The sequence below is a fragment of the Phalangium opilio genome, unplaced genomic scaffold, assembly GCF_054372755.1.
Source record: "Phalangium opilio isolate 3A_F unplaced genomic scaffold, DU_Popi_V2 ptg000042l_1, whole genome shotgun sequence".
NCBI lineage: Eukaryota > Metazoa > Arthropoda > Arachnida > Opiliones > Phalangiidae > Phalangium > Phalangium opilio.
The window spans coordinates 10,006,843-10,030,002 of record NW_028324166.1 but is presented as its reverse complement, the minus strand read 5'-3'; the positions used below and the strand labels follow the sequence as shown (position 1 = coordinate 10,030,002).

General features: G+C 38.8%; 1 long non-coding RNA gene across 2 annotated transcripts; it reads left to right on the top strand.

Moving 5' to 3' along the window:
- Positions 1–14,661: 14,661 nt before the first annotated feature.
- On the top strand, positions 14,662–15,666 carry LOC149679068 (uncharacterized). Of its 2 annotated transcripts, XR_016366295.1 has the most exons (3): positions 14,662–14,838; positions 14,973–15,173; positions 15,231–15,666. It is a non-coding gene; the product is annotated as an uncharacterized LOC149679068 (long non-coding RNA). The 2 variants fall into 2 exon arrangements; XR_016366294.1 differs by having other exon boundaries at positions 14,662–15,173.
- Positions 15,667–23,160: the final 7,494 nt, after the last annotated feature.

The window sequence follows — 23,160 nt, the reverse complement described above, 5'->3', positions numbered from 1 at the left end:
CTTCTGTGGTTGCCTGTAACGTCTGTTACTAAATAAAGTATTATTATTATTATTATCATTATTATTGTTATTATTATTATTATTTGCAAAAAGCTTTAAACGGGAAAAAATGAAGGTTCGCACAGCTATAGTTATTGTTTTCTCAAAACGTCATAGCAGTTTAAGTACATTCGATTTGTGAGCGGAGAGCTTGTTAACTTTCCCGTAGCATTCGAATAAAGTTTTTTAAGATAATCAGTAACACCCAGCCCTTCCGAAAAAAAAAGTGAGAGGTTTTTTTATCAACCTTTGAAAATGTAAATTTAAAACGAAAGATATTTCCACTTACTACTGGTGGTCGAAATTGATAGGCGAAAAGTGGTACCAAGATCTCTCAAGGGAAATTAGCTTTGATTGTAGTTAATAATCGAAATTATATTTTTCTAATTTATCGGCAAAATAAAAATTGAACAGTTTTCACTCCTCTGTTTAAGCTCTTCACTCGATTGTAAAAATTTCCTAATTTTGACTTGATCTCGACTCGACTAGCGTTGTTACACGTACGCGTTAAAATATCAATAGCCGTAAAGATGGCAATCAGGTTTTAAGTGCTACATAACACGCGATTTAACATTGCCACCTTTTAAGCAGTTTCGTAACTCATGAATGTTTTCAGGCTTTGTATTTTTCTTCTCTAGCATTCTCACTTGTGCAAGCGTAACAAATGAAAGCTAGAACAATCAATATTCACGATGTAAATGTATTTATTCATTAATTAACAAAAGAAACATTTTCTGAACTCGTTTCCGGATAATGTTATTCTACTTGTAAATTAGCCCTTGCTAATTTCCATTTTAAAACACAGAGTTATCAAGGGATAACCAAAACATTACCTGGTAGAGGAAAAGAAAACATTACAAATTGGATCGATTCCTAAAACCTTCAAGTAGATAAAAAACAAGTTGGTAAAGCAATACAGGGTGTATCAGAAATGGACGTAGGAGCGGAAGTATTTGGGTTCCTGGGGCCAATATAAGGCGAAACTGTTCTATGACATTTTGTCGTACGCCAACCCATTTGGAAGTTACTTGAACCTAACACTTGCTAGTTTGCATAAATCACAGCATGTTGACTTCGTCTAAAACAGTAGGAATTAAGTTCAAGATAGGATGATTACTGCAAATTAGTGGTTGCCAGCTAAAAGAAAAAAAGCCTCATAGCCATAGAGTTTATAGTAAATTTTTAAGGAGTAGAAAGTTTTATAGTTGGTGACTCATCAAAGAACATCAATGTAAAACAACATGTTAGGATTTAGTGTGTTGAAACAACTCACCAATACTAACGGTAAACTGACAGCGATAAGTAGCGCAAACTAATAAGAAACACCGACATTTTGCTTCATTATTCAAACAATCGAAAGGTTACATTTAGTTTAAAGATTAGGTTAATGTTGCAACTTATCGAAATCGGTATTCGTGAATAAATGTTAGTGGGCGAATGTTTGGGATGGGATGTTGGGCAACGCCTGTTAAAACTGAGCAGTAAAATGCATAATTTGTAAAATTTAATCCTTAAAAAATCAAGAAATAATGATGAAACCTAAATGTTGAAAATGAATTAAAATTTTTTATGGTTCAAAGTGACCAAAAAAGGGAACATTCCTTTCTCCAAAAAATTACAGTGAGGGAGTAATGGAGTTTTTCTTGGGGCCTCACCCGAAACTTCACCCGTAAAAAATTAGGTACGCTATGTTGAATAGCGTACTTAGGAGTGGGCTTCATGAAACCTAGCATTCCTTCTCATGGTCACACACTACTAACTTGTTCAAGATTACGAGGTACCACCAAAAGTAATAGCAAATAAAACTAAAGAAAATTTGAGAAAAAACCAAAGTGGAGGGTTAACTTAAAACTAAGAAAAAACTTCGCAAATAAATTAATAAACGATTAAACCTTAGTAAATTTGCAGACCACCCTCAAACTTTAGACTAATGACCTTTACTAACTGGTAGCAATTTGCCAGCGTTGAGAACGACAGGATACAGTGCAATGCGAGATGCAATGTAATGTACCCATAAGAAAATGTACATTCTTACTCCTTAGAATTATTCTATGAAAACTGCCATTAAAAACGGTAAAAAAGGTAATTCTTTTAAAGGTTCAAAGTGTTTTAAAGCATGTAAAAAATAATTTGCTAATTTATGGAAACAAGACGTCGCCGGATATGTAGTCTTGTACACAAACCAAAATGAACGCTTTTACAACCTTTCGATTGTTTGAAGAATGAAGCAAAATGTCGGTGTTCCTTATCAGTTTCCGCTAGTTATCGCTGTCAGTTTCCCGTTAGTATCGGTCAGTTGTTTCAACAAACTAATCGTAACAAGTTGTATTACAATGATGTTAGTTATGAGTCACCAACTGTACAACTTTCAACTCCTTAAAAATTGACTCTATGGCTATGAGGCTTTTTTTGTTTTAGCTGGCAACCACTAATTTGCAATAATCATCCTATCTTGAACCTAATTCCTACTGTTTTAGATAAAGTCAACATGCTGTGATTTATGCAAACTAGCAAGTGTTAGGTTCAAGTAACTTCCAAATGGGTTGGCGTACGACAAAATGTCATAGAACAGTTTCGCCTTATATTGGCCCCAGGAACCCAAATACTTCCGCTCCTACGTCCATTTCAGTTACACCCTGTATTTGAGTTTAGAGAACTAACTACCCACTTATAAGCAACTGCCTGCGCCAAAGCTAAATAATAAATTATTCAAGTGTTATATAGGTCCTACTGTATTGTTATTGTTATTGTTGAAAGGGGTGACGCGTCGCCGCGCCGAGCACCGATACCAAGGAAATATTGTGCGCCCCGAGCTTGTTAGACTACGAAGAGTCCTGTCGCATCGATGAATCGGAGAATCCGATTGGCCGAGACAGTAGAGAACTGGTGAGGTTCCATAGTATGCATGTCGAAATGCTCAAACCTCATGGCCGCGAGGTAGTCGCAGTTACAGAGGATATGGGAGGAGGTTTCCTCTACCTCCCGGCAGAACCTACAGAGTGGGTCATCAACGATGCCCAATAAGTGCAGGTGTCTATTCAGCCGGCAGTGTCCAGTGAGGAGACTGGTGACCAGCCTAATTTTGTTTTTGGTGAGGGCAAGCAGTTCCTTTGCCCTAGTGATAGAAGGACCCGGGACAAACTCCTTGGCTTGTCTCTGCCCACCCATGTCAAGCCAGAGCTGCAGTTGAAGTGCAGACATCCGGCAGTGAATCCTATGGCGAATGATGCCATGGGGGATGGGAACCGCAGGCTCAGGTCCGAAGAACTTCGCCTCAGCCCCCCTTTTGGCATACATATCAGCCCTCTCATTGCCCAGGTATCCGCAGTGCCCTGGCACCCACAGCAATTGAACCTTGTTGCGGGCAGCCAAAGAACGCAGCAGATCCAGACAACTGAGCACCAGTCTGGAATCGACAAGGCACTGATTTAGCGCCTTGAGGGCGGCCTGACTATCCGAATAAATCTGAATCGTCCGTCCGCGGTAGTTTTTCTTGTTGCAGAAATCCGCACATAAACAAATGGCCATGATTTCCGCCTGGAAAACGCTGGCAAAGTTGCCAAGGCTCTCGTAAAAACCAAACTTCTTGGTCAAGCAGTAGACCCGCGGCACCAACTCCAGAGTCCGTCTTAGAGCGTCCGTGAACCAGACGGACTCCCCCCCCCAGTTCCAAGGACTGGGGTAGTTTCCCAATCAGCGCGACTGGGAAAGTGCACGCTGAAGGGCTTGTCGAAGTGGTATGATATAACAGACTTATCTGAGACCATCACCAGTGATGGCTCAGTACTGCTGTACTCACTGAAAAGCTTGGTGTGACTGAAGTCCCAATGCTTGGGCTTCCACCAGCCAAGGTTGTTGAGCCTATAGGCTCCCATAATAGCTTCCTCCTCAATAAAAAGGTGAAGAGGAAGCATATTGAGAAGGATTTCCAGAGAAGCTGTGGGGGCTGTCCTCATGGATCCCGTGATACCGATGCACGTCAGCCTTTGAAGCTTGCGTAGTTCATCTTGGGCTGTCTTAAGGCGAACCCTGGGCCACCAGACAAGAGCTCCATTGGAGACCACTGGCCTGATGATCCTGGTATAAATCCAGTTTACAGCGCTAGGGCTTAAACCCCAGGACTTGCTGACTGAACTCCTTAAACGCCAAAATAGAATTTTGGCCTTCTTGATACTCAGATCAAGATGGGACTTCCAAGAAAGCTTGGCATCAAAAGTCACGCCAAGGTACTTGACCTCGGAGGACTTCTTTAAAACCTGTCCAAAGAAGGAAATATCGTTGAAGAGGTCATTGGTCCTTTTCCGAGTAAACGGTATATGGACAGTCTTGTTGGGATTGACGGTTAGGTTAACACCCCTACACCATTCTTCAACATCATGCAAGACAGATTTCATCAGTGCAGCGATAGTTGCAGGGACCCTCCCTGTAACAATCACTGCGATGTCATCCGCATAGCCAAAACAGTGACACCCCCCTCCCCGAGTCGACCCAGCAGCTCATCCACCACCAGGCACCAAAGAAGAGGGGCAAGAACCCCCTCCCTGAGGACAGCCCCGGTCGGTGGAGATCTCCAAGGTTTCCCCGAGAAGAGACGCCGTCACCCTGCGATACGTGAGCATGGATTTTATCCAACGGCACAAAGTGTCGTCAATACCAAACCGCTCAGCAGCGCGAAGGATGACTTCACTAGAGACCCTATCAAAGGCTCCCTCAATATTAAGGAAGATGGCCAAAGACATCTCCTTGAACTCGATGGCCCTGTCAAGGCAGTTCAAAATGCCATGGAGCGCCGTATCTGTAGACTTGCCTTTTTGATAGGCAAACTGAAAAGTGGACAGGGGTGTGTGGGAAAGAACACCATCCCGCAAATACCTGTCCACCAATTTCTCTAAAGTCTTTAGGAAGAAAGAGGTAATACAGATAGGCCTAAATGTCTTAGCCTCAAGATAGCTCGTCTTCCCAGGTTTGGGAATAAAGATAACCTTCGAGCGCTTCCAGACATCTGGAATATGCGCCAGAGCAATGCAGGCTCTAAATATCCTGCACAGATAAGGGCCAATGGCGTCTATGCCTTCCTGAAGGAGGGCGGGAAAGACGCCATCTGGGCCAGGGGACTTATAGGGCTGAAACGAGTTTACAGCCCACTGCACAGAAAAAAAAGTGTTTAGGTTTGCAACATCTGAACATGTTATAAAGTTAAACATTGGTGTGAGGTAATGTTTATTTCTTCAATGTTGATGTCTAATTACATCTCTGATTCTCTAAGGATCCTTAAAATGTGTTCCAAATAGAAACACTTCTTATTTTATCAAGTTTAAGAGGTAAACACAGAATAATCTTAACAATAAGCTAAACATCAACGCTTGCCAGGTGTTTTTTAATGTAACATGTTTTTAATACGTTAGTATATGGTTTAAATTTTTTAAATCTTTATTTTTTTAACAATTATATTATTTTAGAAAAACAATGAAAACGTGGAGGTATATTTTACCACAAGGTGAATAATCTAACACCTTGTGGCTATATTCATAATGTAAGCCGCAATGACTTTCATTTTATATTGAGAAAAGGACTTCCTTTACTCAAATTTTGAGCAAAATATATGTTTAAAGTGATGGTTTGACATGAAGAATAAATAAGCTTTCTTGGCTTTCATAATAGAACAACATTTCCAACAGGTCGGCTAGATTTGTTTAAATAGGTATATTCCCATTGCGCAGAATTCCATCAGACCAAACCCCGCCAAAGTTTCTAATGAATTTAGCCCAACCGCGGGTTTGGTATTTACAATTCAAACGACGCTATTTGTCGAATTAAGCAACCCTAAAAGTGCTAGCGTTTTCAATACATTCGTACTATTTGACGACTGTGCAACAAGATGATAATAAAAAAGGACCTCGGTAATATTTCAACACCGTGTGATACACAAAAAGTGAAAATTGGACATGGGTTAAGCATTTAGCAAAAGCACTTTCGTCCAATAAAGCCTTTTTGTTCAAAATCAGGTTAGGTTAGTAATATTTTATAAATCATTTAACATTGTTAAGCCTTTTCCAAAATATTGATGTTTATCTTCATTGACTTCTCAAATAATATGCCTTTTCCAAAAAGTTGCTGTTCGGATAGGTTTGGTTTGGTTAGGAGGACGTCTCGTCCTCTTTGGGGCGGTTATACACTTCAAGTACAGTAAAAGGGCTTGCTTAAAGTATTTTCATAATGAATATAACATAAAAAATAAATAAATATTAGCAATTGATTTTATTATGTCATATATTGCTGATTTATTACTATTTTGTTCTTATAATCCTTAGTTCTAAAATAATAATTAAGAAAATGTTTGGATCTAGTGTTCATTTTACGTAGGCCGTAAATTGTTTTAAGTTAAATTAATTTAAATTCCATCGGGAAAAACCCGAAGTGCGGGTTTTTCGGTGCAATGGGATTGCCCCATTAGACAGTATCGTAAATCCGCCAAAGTGCGGGTTTTCGGTCGAATGGGGTTGGTTCGGTTGAATAGGATTCGGCGCAATGCTACTGAAGCGTTTAAATAAAGCCAAGTTGACGTTCAACGGAAATTTTGTTTTCCAATGAGAAGCGGCACGTGTTTTTCTGAAAACAATGTCTTTTATTTCGCAGGAATTAATTCAACCTATGTATTTAAACCGACACCATTCAAATATTTCAAGATGAACCGGCAAATATCTTTAAAACTAAGCTTATAAACCCTTAAACATGATAGGAAGCTAAGCTTATAAACCTTTAGTCATGTTTCAAACCTAAACATAATCCTGAAAACATGTTATACAACTAGGCATATAATCGTGTAAACACGTCTTGTTACTAAGCATTATAATATAATAACATGACATATAGCACCTTAAACATGTTTAAATACTAGATATGACAAGCGATCAACATATTTTGAACCTAACATATTTATTGCGTAATGAAAGTAGTTTTTATTTCAATATTAATAATTTTATACGTAAGTACCGTTATAAGTCACTCAACTTACTTAATAAACATAAGGTGTTGCAAACCTAAACACCATTCTTACTTAAACATGAGTGTTTTTAAACATGATAAAATATCTGTTGCATTTTCGTGTTTAGGCAAGTGTTTACTTTCTAAACACATTTTTTTCTGTGTGAAGTCTAGAGTATGTAACTATCTTATTGGCTATGCCCCAGTCCGCCCTATGCGCTCTCCGAAAGTGCACGGGGGGAGCGTCAGTGCCTGTGAGGTCAAAAGCCTTGGAGTCCGGAAAGTGTACCTTAAGCATATGCTTAAGGGTATCAGTCCCTGACTTGGTAAACTCACCTTCTGCCACCTTGATGGTGCTGAGCTGGTGAGTGTTATCATGAGCCAGGATCTTCATGATCTTGGCAGTAGCGGGGGCATCAGAGATGCTACCACAGAAGTCCCTCCAGGAGTTCCTCTTGGCCTCCCGGATGGCTTTATTATACTTATTGAGGGTCTGTCTATAATAAGTCCAGTCCCCAGTCCTCTTAGCCCTATTAAAGAGTTTACGAGTGAGCTTGCGAAGCTTGCCAAGTTCCGTATTCCACCAAGGAACGAGCCTCGGCCGGCTGGCAAGCTTCGCCGGACAGTTGTGGTGGTAGGAATTGATAATGGCTTGTTGCATAAGATCAACTGCCAAATCAAATTCCAACACCGAGGAAAGCTTTGGAGCATTACCTCTGAGTAGGAGGCTAAGTTCCTCCCTGTAGCCGGACCAGTCGGTCCGACGGGGGTTACGCAGTTCCGTCTTAACCGAAGTTGACTTGACCGCGACCGAGAAGCAGATGTGCCTATGGTCCGAGAGAGACGGTTCATTAGACACATGCCAATAAGAAACCGACAGACTGATATTGTCTGTGGCCAGGGTGACATCAATGACCTCCTTTCTGTTAGAAGTAACGAAGGTTGGCTCATTGTGCCTGTTGAGAATATGCAGGTTCGTACCGACCAGATATTCAAGCAGTTCATCACCACGTCTGTTGCAGTCACTACTGCCCCACGTGACATGGTGGGCATTGGCATCACAGCCCAAGATGAGCCTGTCCCCCTGCCTCTCACAGCGGTCGACAAGAGCGACAACCTCCTGTGGTGGAGGAGAACCCGTGGCATCATGGGGAAAGTAAGCAGACGCCATGATAAGGCCAGTTGCCTCTCCAAAAGAGGAGGGCATTACCTTAATCACAGCAGTATCCCTAGTGAGGTAGTTCGGAAGCGGAAGGATCTCAAGACCCTTCCTGGTCAGAACACACGCCCTGGGGTTGGGTGAGGTAAAGTCATAAGAGATATTACCTACATTCTTTAAACCAAGGATTTTACCATTATGAATCCAAGGTTCCTGAATGAGGGCCACATCCAGGCCCTCTAGGGCAAACCTCCGGCATAGAACTGCCGAGGCTGCTTTGCAGTGATGCAGGTTGATCTGGATCACCTTGATGCTCATAACTTAGGAAGAGAGGCAGCCCCGGCTACTGCTTGCCGGTAGCGCGGAGTCCCGATCCAGGACCGGTATTTCCTTCGCCTCCACCAGCAGCACCCTCGGCCCCCAACTCCATCCCAGAAACAGGAGCGTAGGTCCTCTCGGTATCAGAGTCCTTCAAAAAGTCGGACTCTGTCCCGAGGTCTATGTCTGAGCTATCTGGAAAGGATGGCTCTAAATTAATGTCAGCAATATGTGCTGCCAGCTCCCCACTCAGTAGAGGTGAGCGGGCCCTACAATACCCGTCGCCAAACAGCAGGCCTACCCGATTAGACGCAGGCGTATGTTTGCTAAGCAACGTCATTTAGTAGAGCAAAAGGCTTAAATCCCTATCAGAAATAATACGTCAGAGCAGGGGAAGGTAAACTGCTTAAGGTGTGAAACCAATGTTGGCATGCGTTATCGCGCCCGCGGGCAAAATATGAAACGATACCACAGCCTGCTATCGTTCGTGGATAGTGCGTTGCCTATGTGGCGGGCACATTTGGGCGGGTTCAATTATGAACTCGTTGCGTATGTTGTACTTAGGATTAAAAAGGATAAAGCCAACAGTCATGGGCAATAGTATCATGTTAAGTGCAGCAGCGTTAAACAATTTTGCCTTAGGATTTTGCTTTGAGTATATTTATTAGAGTTCAAGAGGAGTTTCATGAAATTTTATTATATGGCAGCCTGGTATCCTTTTAAATATTACTACGTGGTGGCCCATTTCTAGCAGCTAATAGAAAACAGTGTTAAATAAAACATCTCTTTCACACGTTATATACCTCGATTAGAAAATGCTTTTTCATTGGTTTTTAATAACTGGGATGTCGATATCTACCTTTAGAGACTATCAATTTACCTTTGTGAGTCACGTACAAAGAGTTAGCAGGACGTCGTCTAAACATATTAACAGAAACTAGTAACGATATCTGGTTATGAATGCGGGATACTAATAGTTAATATTTACGTGGCAGAGGGAGTGAAAACAATCTATAGGGAGCCAGTTATTTCGCTAATAAACTTCGTGTTGTTGAAATTATTGAAATATAATAACTCTGCATTTGGGTCGTGTTTGCAAAATGTTGTCACGCATGAACTTCTATGCGTTTACTACATAGCCACAGCAACTACACGAACTTTATGTACTACTTACTCTATGGAAATATAAAAATGCTAATTGAGTAACGTTTGTAAAACTGGACTGCCATTTAAAAACGAAAACGTTATCTAATCGTCTAAAGTCCACATTCGTACATTCTGTTTTATATAACCCTAGATTCTTGCCTAATTTGATATGGCATATTTTTTAAATCTATTAGATCCAATCTTGCTATATTCTACTTTTAAATCATCTACTATCTGCGTATACCATTCGACCTGGTATACAGACTAAATACCCCCAAGTCAAAAGACCCCCGGTCATAATCCCCCCATTTTTAAAAACGTACAAAATCCCCCCTCTCTCAAGACAAAATCCCCCGGTCATTTTCCCCCCATCCAAGTTAAGAGTACAAAATCCCCCCACTATCAAGACAAAATCCCCCCACTCTGTAGACAAAATCCCCCTACTCTGTAGACAAAATCCCCCTACTTTCTAGTCAAAATTCCCCGGTCATAATCCCCGGTTATGTTATGTTAGGTTAGGTTAAGTTAGGTTAGGTTTGGTTGCGTTTGATTGCGTTTGGTTAGGTTAGGTTGCGTTTGGTTAGGTTTGGTTAGGTTAGGTTAGGTTTAGGTTAGGTTAGGTTAGGTTAGGTTAGGTTAGGTTAGGTTAGGTTAGGTTAGGTTTGGTTAGGTTAGGTTGCGTTTGGTTAGGTTAGGTTAGGTTGCGTTTGGTTAGGTTAGGTTAGGTTAGGTTAGGTTTGGTTTGGTTTGGTTAGGTTAGGTTGCGTTTGGTTAGGCTAGGTTGCGTTTGGTTGGGTTGGGTTGGGTTGACATTGAACAGTTCTTGAACTGTATCGGAAATATTTTGGCTTGGAATTAAGAAAATCTAATTTCAATATTAAAGAATATAATTATTAAACGCATGAATTGAAGTTCTTTTCCTTAAAAATCTTCATATAAATTGAAATCGTTCTTTAGGGTATTTTGTCGTAAACACAGTTTGTGGGGAATTTGTCCTGTGGCTGGGGGTTTTTTGTCTTTGGCATCCATTCGGGGGAAATTGTCCGGGGGATTTTGTCTCCTACCTGAGGGGATTATGTCCTTTTCTTCTCAAATGGGGGGGGATCATGTCCGGGGGATTATGTCCTACATTCAGTAGACCTAGTTAATATTTGTAAATAAAAATGCCTAATCTCTATAAAATTTCTTTGGAAATAATTACAAAACGGAGCTTCTTTCATGCATTACTAGTCTTAAACCATCACGACAAAGCCAATATCCTTGCACAGATGCTTACGCATCACGGTATTGTTTCAAAAAATAGTGTCCTTTTATCGTGGGCGGAAGCCTGGCGATTTTAGTTGTCTCTTTCACGTAGTGTAACAATACACGCAAAGTCTAACGAACGCCTGTATATAAGTTTATGTTCGACGATAGGCCTGCGCATAAGTTTTTGTTCAATGAGAGGCCTGCAAAGTCAAAAATCTAGAGATTAACAACTAAAACGTCATCAAGCCTGTTCAATGTAATCTTCAGGCGCCATTGTGGAACTGTACATTGTATATCATGTAGTTACGGGACAATGCCCGCCTGCAACAGCGGGCACACATCGGTAACCAACAAACCTCGTGAAACTTAAATTCAGCCCTCGGAATAACGGTCGTAGCCCTTAGGGACACTGCCCGCGGTCGCTTGAGCCCGCTATATCTGGCATGCCCACTCACCTCTACCACTCAGGCTGGCTGCTGTATTGCCTTCTTCTTCAGAAGCCTCAAAGGCATTCTGGAGAGGGTCCTTAGGCGCATTCAGGACTTTAAATGTCCAGACATCTACACCAGTTAGACCCTCGAAGCCGGCCTCCTTGATGGCCTCCATGGAGGAGCCATCAATTAGGAAGATCCAGCGTCTGGTGCTCTTCTCATCGAACGACTTCAGGCACCGCCAACAGTCGGTCAGAAACCTACCGTTGTAGGCCTTCAGTCGCCGGAGAAGAGCCGCCGGATCAGTGGTGCGACGGTCCTTGGTCCGGAAGGACACCTTGAACGGCTTCGGGAGTTCACAGGCCTTCATCAATGAAAGCCTTGTTCCCCCTATGGCACGCTCATTATGGTGTAGCACCTTCACGAGCCATTCACCGGTCGCAGAATCCCCACATGAATAGATCATGGCCCCAGCCATGATGTGGAAATTGAGAGGACGCGGCAGTGAGCTTCCCGAAGAAATCTCAACGTCCAGCGGCCGTATTCTGCAGAAAAGTTAAGCTCCTACTTCTGCCCTTGGCTCGCTGGTTGGACCGTCAACCACTGCCCTTGGCCTTTTCATTGGCTACACTGTTAAAAATAACCGTTTCTTCCTGTTGAATTACCGTAAAATTTCAACAAGTAATATCCAATACTAGATATTACCGTTGGATTAACAGGATATTTACTATAAGCAACAGTAAAAATGTAATAATTTTATCAACTGTACATTTAGCAGTAAATGTTCAATAAATAACAAGAAAGTTACTGTTATCTTAATATACCGTACCATCAACAATAAAGTAATGGTAAAAATACTGTCGATGAAAAATACTGTGAAATCAACACTAAGTAATAGTAGAAACATAGTCGTTTAGAAATATCGTAACATCAACAATAAATACTCGGTGATCAACTGTGAGGATGCTGTTAGGTTAGGAATAACATATCAACAATGGTATTCTTTGCATTGCGTTTTGTACTACCCCAAATGAAATAAATTCAAATAATTTAACCTTTTTTCTCTGTTAGGATATTATTTACTATTATTTATTTATTATTACAATTTACGACATTGGACAACAACTTAGCGTGACAAATCGGATTAACCAGCATTCTTCCACGTAATTCAAGGATGCCAGATTGAGGGAAATTTCCCATATCTAGGGAAATTTATTTTAATGGTATTGGATTTATTTCCTATAAATTAATTGAATTAAAAATTACTTATCTCAGATTTTTCAACAACAATTACAATTTCCTAAAACATTTTATCTAGAAATTTATTTTTACCTCTCCGAGTGACGATGACGTCACGGAGAGGTATTATACTGAACGCATCTGTGTGTCCGTCTGTCTGTCAAAGCGTTAGCAGTTGGCAAATAGGAGCAAACGTGTTCGCAATTTCCGGACCGCATTCGCAGTATACAGAAATTCGGAAAACTATACTTCATTGCTATATTTATCTTACTTAACGTCAATCATTAACTAGCCGTTATAACTTCATCAGCTGGCTAACCGCGAACTCTTTCACCCAATAACAATCGGTATTTAAAGGATTCTAACAACAACACCATGCACTAGTCTTTCGTCTATACAACATAGACACCAATCTGCAACATAAGCTTCTACTGCATCTACATCTTTAGGTTTAAGATGTACGCGGCGAGCGGCTAGGGTTACGAGAAACGTCTAGCCTCCCAATGGCAGGGCTTCCACCGCAGGTTCACGCATATGCTAATTTTCTTATACCTCACTGTGAATCGATCACCTTATATACCCTAAATTCACGAAAATTCGGAAAAAGGTGTTCGCTGGAAGTCAAACGTTAACAATAGCTATGTTTAAAATAATTTTAATAATGAAGTTTCTTGCATCGACTTAACTATAATTAATCTAAAATACAGACGACTAAAATAATTAATATAAGATATATAAATTTAATTATTTAAGATAAACTTCTTTCTTCAGAACGACACGATTGAAAGTTTATATAGAACGAGTAATGAAGATTGCATCTGAATCGAAACACTATCCGCGTATCAAAGTTAATATAAAGCGAGTTGGATGAAAAGATCTTTTACAAAACCATAAACATTTTCTTTTTGCAGAATATTAAATGAAAATCAATTAAATATATTTCGGTATTACGATTCTTTTAGTAGTTGTGTAGCTATAAAGCTCTGATTCATTTCAATATTCCAAGAACATCTCTTCATAATAATATTTCAAATTTTGTGTTTACTATTTAATTCAGCTTTACTACATTTATATATAGCGTAAAAGTAAAATTTATCTTTCATAGTTTCAATGGATGATAACGCTTAATACTTTAGTAACAGTTGCTCTGAGTGGATCCATGAGTTAAGAATTCCTTGGGCTAAAGCAAAATAAGCCTTGATTCATGTTCTCCTTGCGGAGGTCTTAACGGTTCAGAGTGAGCCGAAAGTTAAATACACATTTAAATGATATATATTAGGTCCTTAAATAGAATTAAGGAGGATATATAGTAAAGGAATCGACACTTTAACCTTTACAAATGAACTAGGCAAATTTGTACTTTTTATTTCCTGTTATCTCATTGGCGGATTGTGCTTTGTTTGAAAAGTATAATTCTTTTTAGGAAATGTTAGCTCTCGACTCGGAGAGGTTTATTTTGGTTTCCCAACTTAATTTGAGGGATATTGTTACCATCTATTTAGACTTGAAAATTATGATTGAAAACCTTGAAAATAAACCGTAAAAACACATAAAATTTGCTGTAGTTACGATGGGCTGCCGTCATTTAATTTTAAAATAATGGGATGTTACCAGTAATTACTACGGTTAACTGTAATTTTATTTGAAAAACTAGTAGTAAGGAAGGCAGAATTTAACGTTGGAACAACAGTAACGTTCCAGTAAAAGTAACTTTACTTCACTTCTGCATGGAGCAAGATCTTAATTGCAAGATTTACGTGTAAAATAACGTCGGGGTTTTTACCGTCATTTTATTTTAAAATAATAGTAGAAATCAGGTACAGCTTACTGTTGACACCACAGTAACGTTTCTGTTAAACTAACTATACTATACTTGTACATATATCAGGTTTTTAATTTCAAGTTTCATGATACAATTAATGTTGATGTTAACGGTAAGAAAAACCTGTAATTTAACGGTAACTTTCCTGTTAATTTTCTGCCAGTAAAATTGCCGTAATTTCAACAGTAATTTTTTACAGTGTACGTCTACCGATGACGTTCCATGCCTTGGCTCAGTGATTGGTGCAAATTCCGCGCAGACTCAGATGTAAACTATCAAATTTATACACCAAATTCAAAATGTTTTTTCATAAACTGACAAATGAGTTACCGGTTAAACACCGGTTTTACTGGTTGCTTCGGGAACGCTATGTGCTGAACGCACTTACAGCAGACGACATTTCAACACTTTCTATCAACCTCCCGACGTTGATCAACGTGTCGAGTAAAGTGGTGAGTGTAATTTATGAAGGATTAATTAATTTATGAAGTATTCAACTAAACTCTTTAATTTTCCCCCTTAAAATCCGATTTAAATAAAAACACACCATTTAATTTATTTCTTTTATTATTTATTACTTATTCAGATTGTGTGGCAACTGTGATCACAGTATAGAAGTCACTGCAATAAAAAGGTGAGAGGGCTGAATGCTGATCGCCCGTGGTAACTGAATGGTTAAAGCCTTATTTGAGCACTTAGCATGACCAAAATCGCAAGAGCAACTCCATGATTCGTTCATGCTCTTGTGGCATTAACAATTTCGCACTTATTATATTCTCATGGAATGGTGCGTTGATGAGCGAGATACACCCATACCCTTTAATCAATATTTTTCCTCTCTCAGACGAGGTATATCTTTCAACTGCTGACGAAAAAGCTTATCCAGAGACTGATTGTCAAGCCATTTGCGCCTCGCAACTAACACTGGAAGTCGCGGAAGCGCCTTACAACTGCAAATCGACATAACTTATAAAACATAACCAGTAACCATATTTACACCTTCCCAATGAACAGTTACTTGAAAAGTAAGCATTTCAGTATGCAACAATTGGTATAATCACCTCTTTGTTTCTCATAATATGAATATGGTAAATCTGAAATAGGTCTAATGAATGACAATAGAATAGTTAAGTTATATTTAAAATAGGTATGCGGTCATGAAGACTTCGGAGGATGTAAATTGCAATCATGCAACAGAAAAAAGCAATGAACTCTTGACAGTCAGAAATATGTAAAATTTAATACACGTGGAAAATAAATTGCCGAATTTTTGGGTTTGAGAGCGTATCGGGACTGATTGGGTGCTGGCATGCTGGATATAAATAATGTCATCTTGAGTACAGGCTAGACATCATCAACATAATTCTACTGTGAACAGATTAGAAACATGCCATTAACGGTTTTAAAGCATTAAAGGCAATAACAGACTTTTTCTTCTTTTTTAAACCCCTCCCCGGCTCCACTTAGCTCTGAGGATGACAAGCACTATCCACACAGGCTCACAACCCCTTTTAATAACAGTCAATGATAACAAAAATTCAAATAATTTAAAAAATGTTATGAAATCTATCTAATAAATTATTCAGTGCATGCATATAACCCGTGCAATAGATTTAATTGGCTTATTAAATGAAGCGTCTACTAAATTACAACATAAGTTGACAGTAAACTAACACGTATGTGAGAAATAAATCATAAAATACACGTAAATAGCGCATGTAAGAAATTAAATGGATTAAACGTGAAAAAATAACTATTTATAATGAGTGAATGAAACAAAGTACGTGTCAAATTGGATATTAAAGACACTTTGGTGAAAATGAATTAATAGAATATCTACAATGAGTACTATAAAATCACAAAGGAGAATACAATAATCAGAGAGAGTTCATGCCATCATGAAGAAAGTGCATGCCAAATTGAGCATTGAAAATAATCGAAATACAGGGAGACGTTATTCAAACAACCTATCATGGCATTTAGAAAATTATCTACAGTAAAGTAGAACATGCTTCGCTTGAGCATGTCTTCAAAAAACAAAACTAGTCATTAGTTTCAGGCTGCAATTTTTCACTTCGGTCATGATGTTGGCTTGAATACTCTCAGTTTCCAGTCTAAACCTTTTATTTTTAAACCTTAGATTTTCCTATTCATTCCTAGCCCTTTCATTTTTAGTCATTATTTGCCAAACAGACGCAAACATGAGTAGGGCATCCAAACATGCATTAGCGGAAGCTATGAGCGTTTCTTGCTTTTCTTACTAGGCAGCGACTAAGCTATGAGAAAGTTTAGCCCATTTATAAATGAAACAATAAAGGAAGGCCACGCATGCAGAAACAATAGCAAGGAATGATGGAAAAAAGAACAATGAAATGTTGAAGTGAAGAATAAAATTCAAAGGACAACGGAGTAACTTTTAATGGTTAACTGACTTTGCAGCAACCCTCTATCTCAAAAAAATGTCCAAATGAAATTTTCAGAAGGTGGACTATTATACCCTACGTCGAATAGAAACCATTCTTATGACCATTTCTGTGTTCTTCAGTGGCAAGTGGATGAGCACCATGTTCATGGTAGCAGAAGGCTCTTTGAGGAATCTTCAGCAAAAACTGGAGGAAGGCTATTCAAGAAGCTTGCACCCACCTGCAACAAAAAACAATAAAATGTTAATAACATGGTTAATACATTACGAGAACTTACAAAATTTGCAATACGCAGAGCTTCACGTTCTTCTATAACAAGTGGAATATTGTTGAGGAATGCCTTTCATTGTCACCTCGGGAAAGGGTTCTCTGTTGGCCTTGGACATCATTTACCTGCTTTGTGATATGTTATCACATCTTTGTCCTCTCTTGGGCGTGTCACTGATGACCAACAAGGGTACAACCTTCAACTCATAGAGGGAATGTGGCGCCTTTTTCAGTTTTTTAAACTGTTTCATTACTATGTATAATTCAATACAATAACTACAAATAAATCTTACCAATGTTAGAACATATAAATATACTTGTAATTACAACTTAAAAAGTTGAAGATAAATTACACATTAATGAAAAAATTACTGTTTCACCATTAACAATATAACTACTGACACAAAAATCTGTGTGCCCTTCACGTTATGCTTTCATTACGCTTAGGTAGTTGTGGTTCGATGTTATCAAAGTAACAACATGGAAACAGGGAAAGATTTGACGTTTAATACTTAATTCAGCAATTACAATTGGTTTTTAATTTTTTATACAAATATGTCAAGCACATTATTTACGTGAAAATATATAACTTACTCAACATTAAACGATGTTACCTTAACAAGCGGCAGTCTCAAATACGTTGACGACATTTAAAATTAAAAAAGAGCAGACGGCACGAAATTACTATTCAGTTCATATGATAGGTGGCGTTAATAGCTTAAACGTTTCGGGTGAAAGGTTGCAGCACTGACCTGTGGCGACAAATTTACACTGTACACTGACCTTACACCGAAATTTGGTTCAACTTGAAACTCAAACTGAACTGAATTCAAAGACTTATTTTTGCTGGTTGAACCTCCAATCACTGAGCCAAGGCATGTAAGTCATCGGTAGACGTAGCCAATTAAAAGGCCAAGGGCAATGGTTGACGGTCCAATCAGAGAGCCAAGGGCAGAAGGAGGAGCTTAACTTTTCTGCAGAATACGGCCGCAGGTTATTTTCCACTCCAGAGGGAAAGAGTTTAGGTGTCAATAAAAAAGGGGGAGGGGATACCGACCCCTGTTAAAAAAAGGAACACTTGTGTCAATAAAAAAAAGGGGGAAAAAAGGAAAGCTTAAAAAGTGAGCGTGACAGTATCCGTGTGCGTCTCTATCCGTTTTACGGAAAACTAGACACAGCGTTATCAAAGAGGAGGGAAATAGGGAGAGATAATCGCATAGGCAGCCGTGATCCATCCGTATTGAGAAGAGGGGAAAATGTGTGATACGCGGCGGCTCTTAACGCGCAACTTATTCGCGCACAGTTGACGTTATTTGGTTCTCCTCTTTCGGGCTACTACGTCACCAAAATTGCTCGGAAAGGTTTAAACGTTGTTAAAACGTACGCTTTAAAAATATAAATCCGAGGCTTAAGTGAAATGTTCAGCCAAGTGGGCTTTTTTAAGCAAAGAGTTATTTATTTATCAGAGGTAATTTAGATAGATAGTATAAGATTAGAGCCGTGTAATGTTTCAGGAAAATATTCAAAATATCTTACTTTAAAACATATAACACCAAATACTGCTTATGGATCACTATCACCATTTGAAAAATGGCTTGAGCACACAAACCCACGAAATGATGTTTTTTAATTACACATTGTTGATGTTTGGTTATAGGTTTTCGAAATGGTTTAAAAGTTATACCGTTCATTTTTGGATTACTTGAATACCGCGTATTGCTACTACAATTCAAGTAGCAGCATTTTTTGTGGTAAACCATTTTAAATTACCTCTGATAAATAAATAACTCCTGGCTTAAAAAAGCCCACTTGGCTGATCATTTCACTTAAGCCTCGGCTTTTTATTTTTAAAGCGTACGTTTTAACAACGTTTAAACCTTTCCGAGCAATTTTGGTGACGTAGTAGCCCGAAAGAGGAGAACCAATAACGTCAACTGTGCGCGAATAAGTTGCGCGTTAAGAGCCGCCGCGTATCACACATTTTCCCCTCTTCTCAATACGGATGGATCACGGCTGCCTATGCGATTATCTCTCCCTATTTCCCTCCTCTTTGGCGTTATTAGTATGAAACGCTCTACTAAGTTGCTCACATATTCTGACCAATCACGAAGGACCACACTTTTGAGCTTCTAGAAAAGGTGTGTATTGCGGTAAAAGTCACTAGTAGGCGAATATTTTTATTGGTTTATTGAAAGAAGTGTTTGAAAAATCAGAAAATAAATTTGAGACTCCGCATTTAATTTAAAGGAACCAAAAATTACAAGGCCGCTAATAGTAGCCCTTTAAGGGTGATTTTTTTTTCAAGTGGCTTTTAAGTCTAGTAATACCCAATAAATGTAGAAGATTACATTGGATTCAAACAGTGTTTAAAAGTAGTTTTCCTAGGAATTTATTTAAATATTTTGTACCTTTTTGGTCATTAAAATTTTGATTCAGTCTATGCGGTAATGAAATTGCTGAATGTTTATAACTAAAACTAGAGTTTGTTCAACATTTTAAAATTCATACACTGAGAAATAATGCTACGAACTTCTGAATTTATCCGCTACACTGTAAAAAATGAGCGTGCTTTTGGCATTCAAAAATGGTAGCGACCGTTCAATTTTGAACAAGCCTCTATTGACGCATTCAGATTTAACCAGAGATAATCAATTTTGAACGAGGAGTGTTTTACGCGTTCAAAACTAACCATTAGCATTCGTTTTTGAACAAACTACCGTCATATTGATTAGAACTTAACTATAGCATTCATTTTTGAATAACTTATGTATTACCATTCAAAAATTAATCTTTATCCCATTCAATTTTGAATAACCACCTTGCGCTAATGAAGCGTTCAGTTATGGTAGTTATGGCGTTCTATAGGTTATATAAGTATTAAAAGAAGAGCGTTTTAGACGTTCAAATAACAAATTTTTGCGCATTCAGACGAGGATGTTTATGGCGTTCCAACGAGATTGTTTTTGACGCTCAAATGAGAGCGTTATGGGCGTTCAAAGAAGTGTGATAGAGGCGTTCAAACGAGAGCGTTATGGGCGTTCAAACGAGTGTGATATAGGCGTTCAAACGAGAGCGTTATGGGCGTTCAAACGAGTGTGATATAGGCGTTCAAACGAGTGTGATATAGGCGTTCAAACGAGAGCGTTATGGGCGTTCACACGAGAGTGTTTTTGGGGTTTAAACGAGTGTTTTTGGCTAGAAAACAACACTATAAGAAAAACAGCGTTCAATGGGTATTCAAAATTAGGATTGTTCACGAGCTCGGGCTCGTGACGAGCGAGCCGAGTTCGAGCCGAGCCGCCACTTTGGCGGCTCGTTTAATTAACGAGCGAGCTTTTTTATGGTCGAGCCGAGCCGAGCCGACAGGCATCGAGCCAGTACGACTCGCGAGCCGGCTCGCGAGCTTAGTCACTGATATAGTGCTTTCCTTTTAGTCTTTATTCTCTCCACCAATAGCTTTCCGATGTATTTTTACACGAAATATAGCGTGGAAAAAATCTCTCGTCTCTAACCTTGAGCATATTTTAAAGAGCGGGTTTTACTGAACCTCTACATTCCTAAACATGAGATGGCATTTATAGTCGTTCTCAAGTTTGACGTAGCAATTTTTTTAAAAATGTATATATTAATCGAGCCAGCTTGGCTCGGCTCGATCATTTTCGAGCCGAGCCGAGCTAGAGCCGAGCCAAGACCCAGCTCGACTCGAGTCGAGCCGAGCCGCCGGTTTTTTGACTCAAGCCGAGCCGAACTTTTAAAAAGCTCGCTCCGCTCGGCTCGTGAACAGTCCTATTCAAAAGTGAGCGCAGTTGTTCATTATTGAACAGTTTGGAAATGTCAGGCGTTCAGTCAGGAAAAGTGTGTAGTATCATCCAATATCTTGGGTATCAAAACAAAACTTTCAATAATAATCCAATAATATCTCAACAATTTACTGTGACTTGCTTATTTACCCTGAATTAGATATATATTTGTCTGTATAAACATCATTATATAATAATATCAAAGTAAAGGTTACGGATTATGGTGTATTTCACCAATCCCTTATATTTACATAGGCCTTCAAATCGGTTGATAACGTAAAACATACTCCTTTATAATTGAGGGGAACTTGATAATGAACACGTCCCTTAAAAGTGGAGTCTCTCTTCATATAATTGAATTATTATTCAACACAACGATTAATGTATATGTGTTTCAAGTCCACCCGCCCTGAGAAGATGTACTAGCTTTAAACACATTAGATTTCTTCCTTATCAGTGCCTACATTTAATATAGTTTGGCCTACCACAAGGAATTCAATAATGAAATTTGAAATCGAACTTCTCTATTCAAAATTGAACGCTACAACTGTTAAGTTTCGATGCTTCATCAAACGCTTGTCCACCATGTATTGTTAAATGGTGAACTGCTCAATTTTGAACGTAAGCAATTGAATATGAATGCTCGATGAAACTCTCCGATGTTGCTCAATAATGATTGCAAAAACATACATTATTAAACGTTTAATTTTCAATTTAAATTTGAACGGTTTCGTGCTTAAATTTACACGATATACTAACCTTTTACGCACCGTTCAAATTTGAATGCGTGAGCGTTTAATTTTGAACAATAGTGATCTGTTCAAATTTGAACGCAAAGAAACTATTCAAATTTGAACGTTAAAGCGTACCACCACAGTGTTGGGGCTATGCACGTCTAAGCATTCAAAGACGAATCTCACGTTTTTACAGTGTATGGTGACTACAGGCAATGCTAATTATCTACTTGCTATTAAAACCGTCGTATCATGGATCACGAATCGAAATAAGGGCAACCTTAGTTCGGACACTTACGCGGGAAACTAATACGGCGTAGCTTTACTTTACACGATATAGTCGTATTAGTTACAGTTTAATTATTATTCGATCGATGTTTTTAATTCCGAAAAAATGAGATATTACAAACCTAATATGAAGCTGAAAACCTTAATAAGTTTTTGCCTATTATTCATTATATTCGACTCTGCCAAGGAATAGAAAAGGAGACTAATTATATAACTCTCCCGCGGTGGAAGAAAGGGGGTCACTAAAGGAAAGGAAGGAAACGTTAGTTCTGCTTGTCACGAGGGTTATTGTTTCTATATAGAATCACTATTTTGCACCGTCTCTAAATCACGAAAAATAGTGCCTTCGAAATTAACCACGCACACGTGTTGGTTCGTGTACTCGCTGCCTTAGAAGGCATATCGTATTGAGCGTTTGCGGGAAATCCGATGGCCACTAACTTTGCATTCAAGTTCCTCCCACTTTCCTCAAATTCTACCTTTGCGGGAGTTACAAATTAAGGTTGCCAGACAATACGTCTCCTTTTCTACTGCTCCCTGATTCTGTGAAAGTGTTGCTGCATTTCATAAGGTAAGATAATTAAAAATACTGATATAAGGTACCTAGAGTACTATTTTCTGAGATAATGAAAAGGTAGACTTGGTGGAGGAGGTTTTTAATATCCATGCATTTCTGCACTGTTGTTTCAACTTAATCGTTCTAGACCTATTTAATCGTGTACGTTTCTCAGAGAGTCTTATATGGGTTATTAAAAAGTAAATTCCACCAGTGGCGGGCACACACAAACAGGGGAAAATATCTCCCGTGACTGGTTTCCCCCGTACGACTTCGAAGGTTGAGCAATAAAACCTAATTATTATTTGTCTCTAAAAGGGTCAGTTAAAGGAAGCAATTAGCTTCTGAGTTTTGTTATTGACTTTTCAAGCCAGTTTCTTTTGAGAAAAACAATGTACAGGTTGTTGGAACTGTTGCACATGTTTCCGATTAAAGTAAAATTAAATGTTAAAATGAAATAAGGCTTAAAAATGTATTGAAAGTTTTGGTTTCGGTATATTTAAAATTGAATACCATGAATTTCTGTTTAGAAATAACAAGTTGGGAAGCCTGAATGTTACCTCTCGGAGTCCAGAGAATTATCATTGATTTTAATTGTTTGTTCCGAAATGCCGAATTTATACCCGTTCTTTTTTCTTTTTGGTTAAATTTCGAATCATAATAGATGTTTCAATTGCACAATTAAAACCACATTTCTCATATTGAA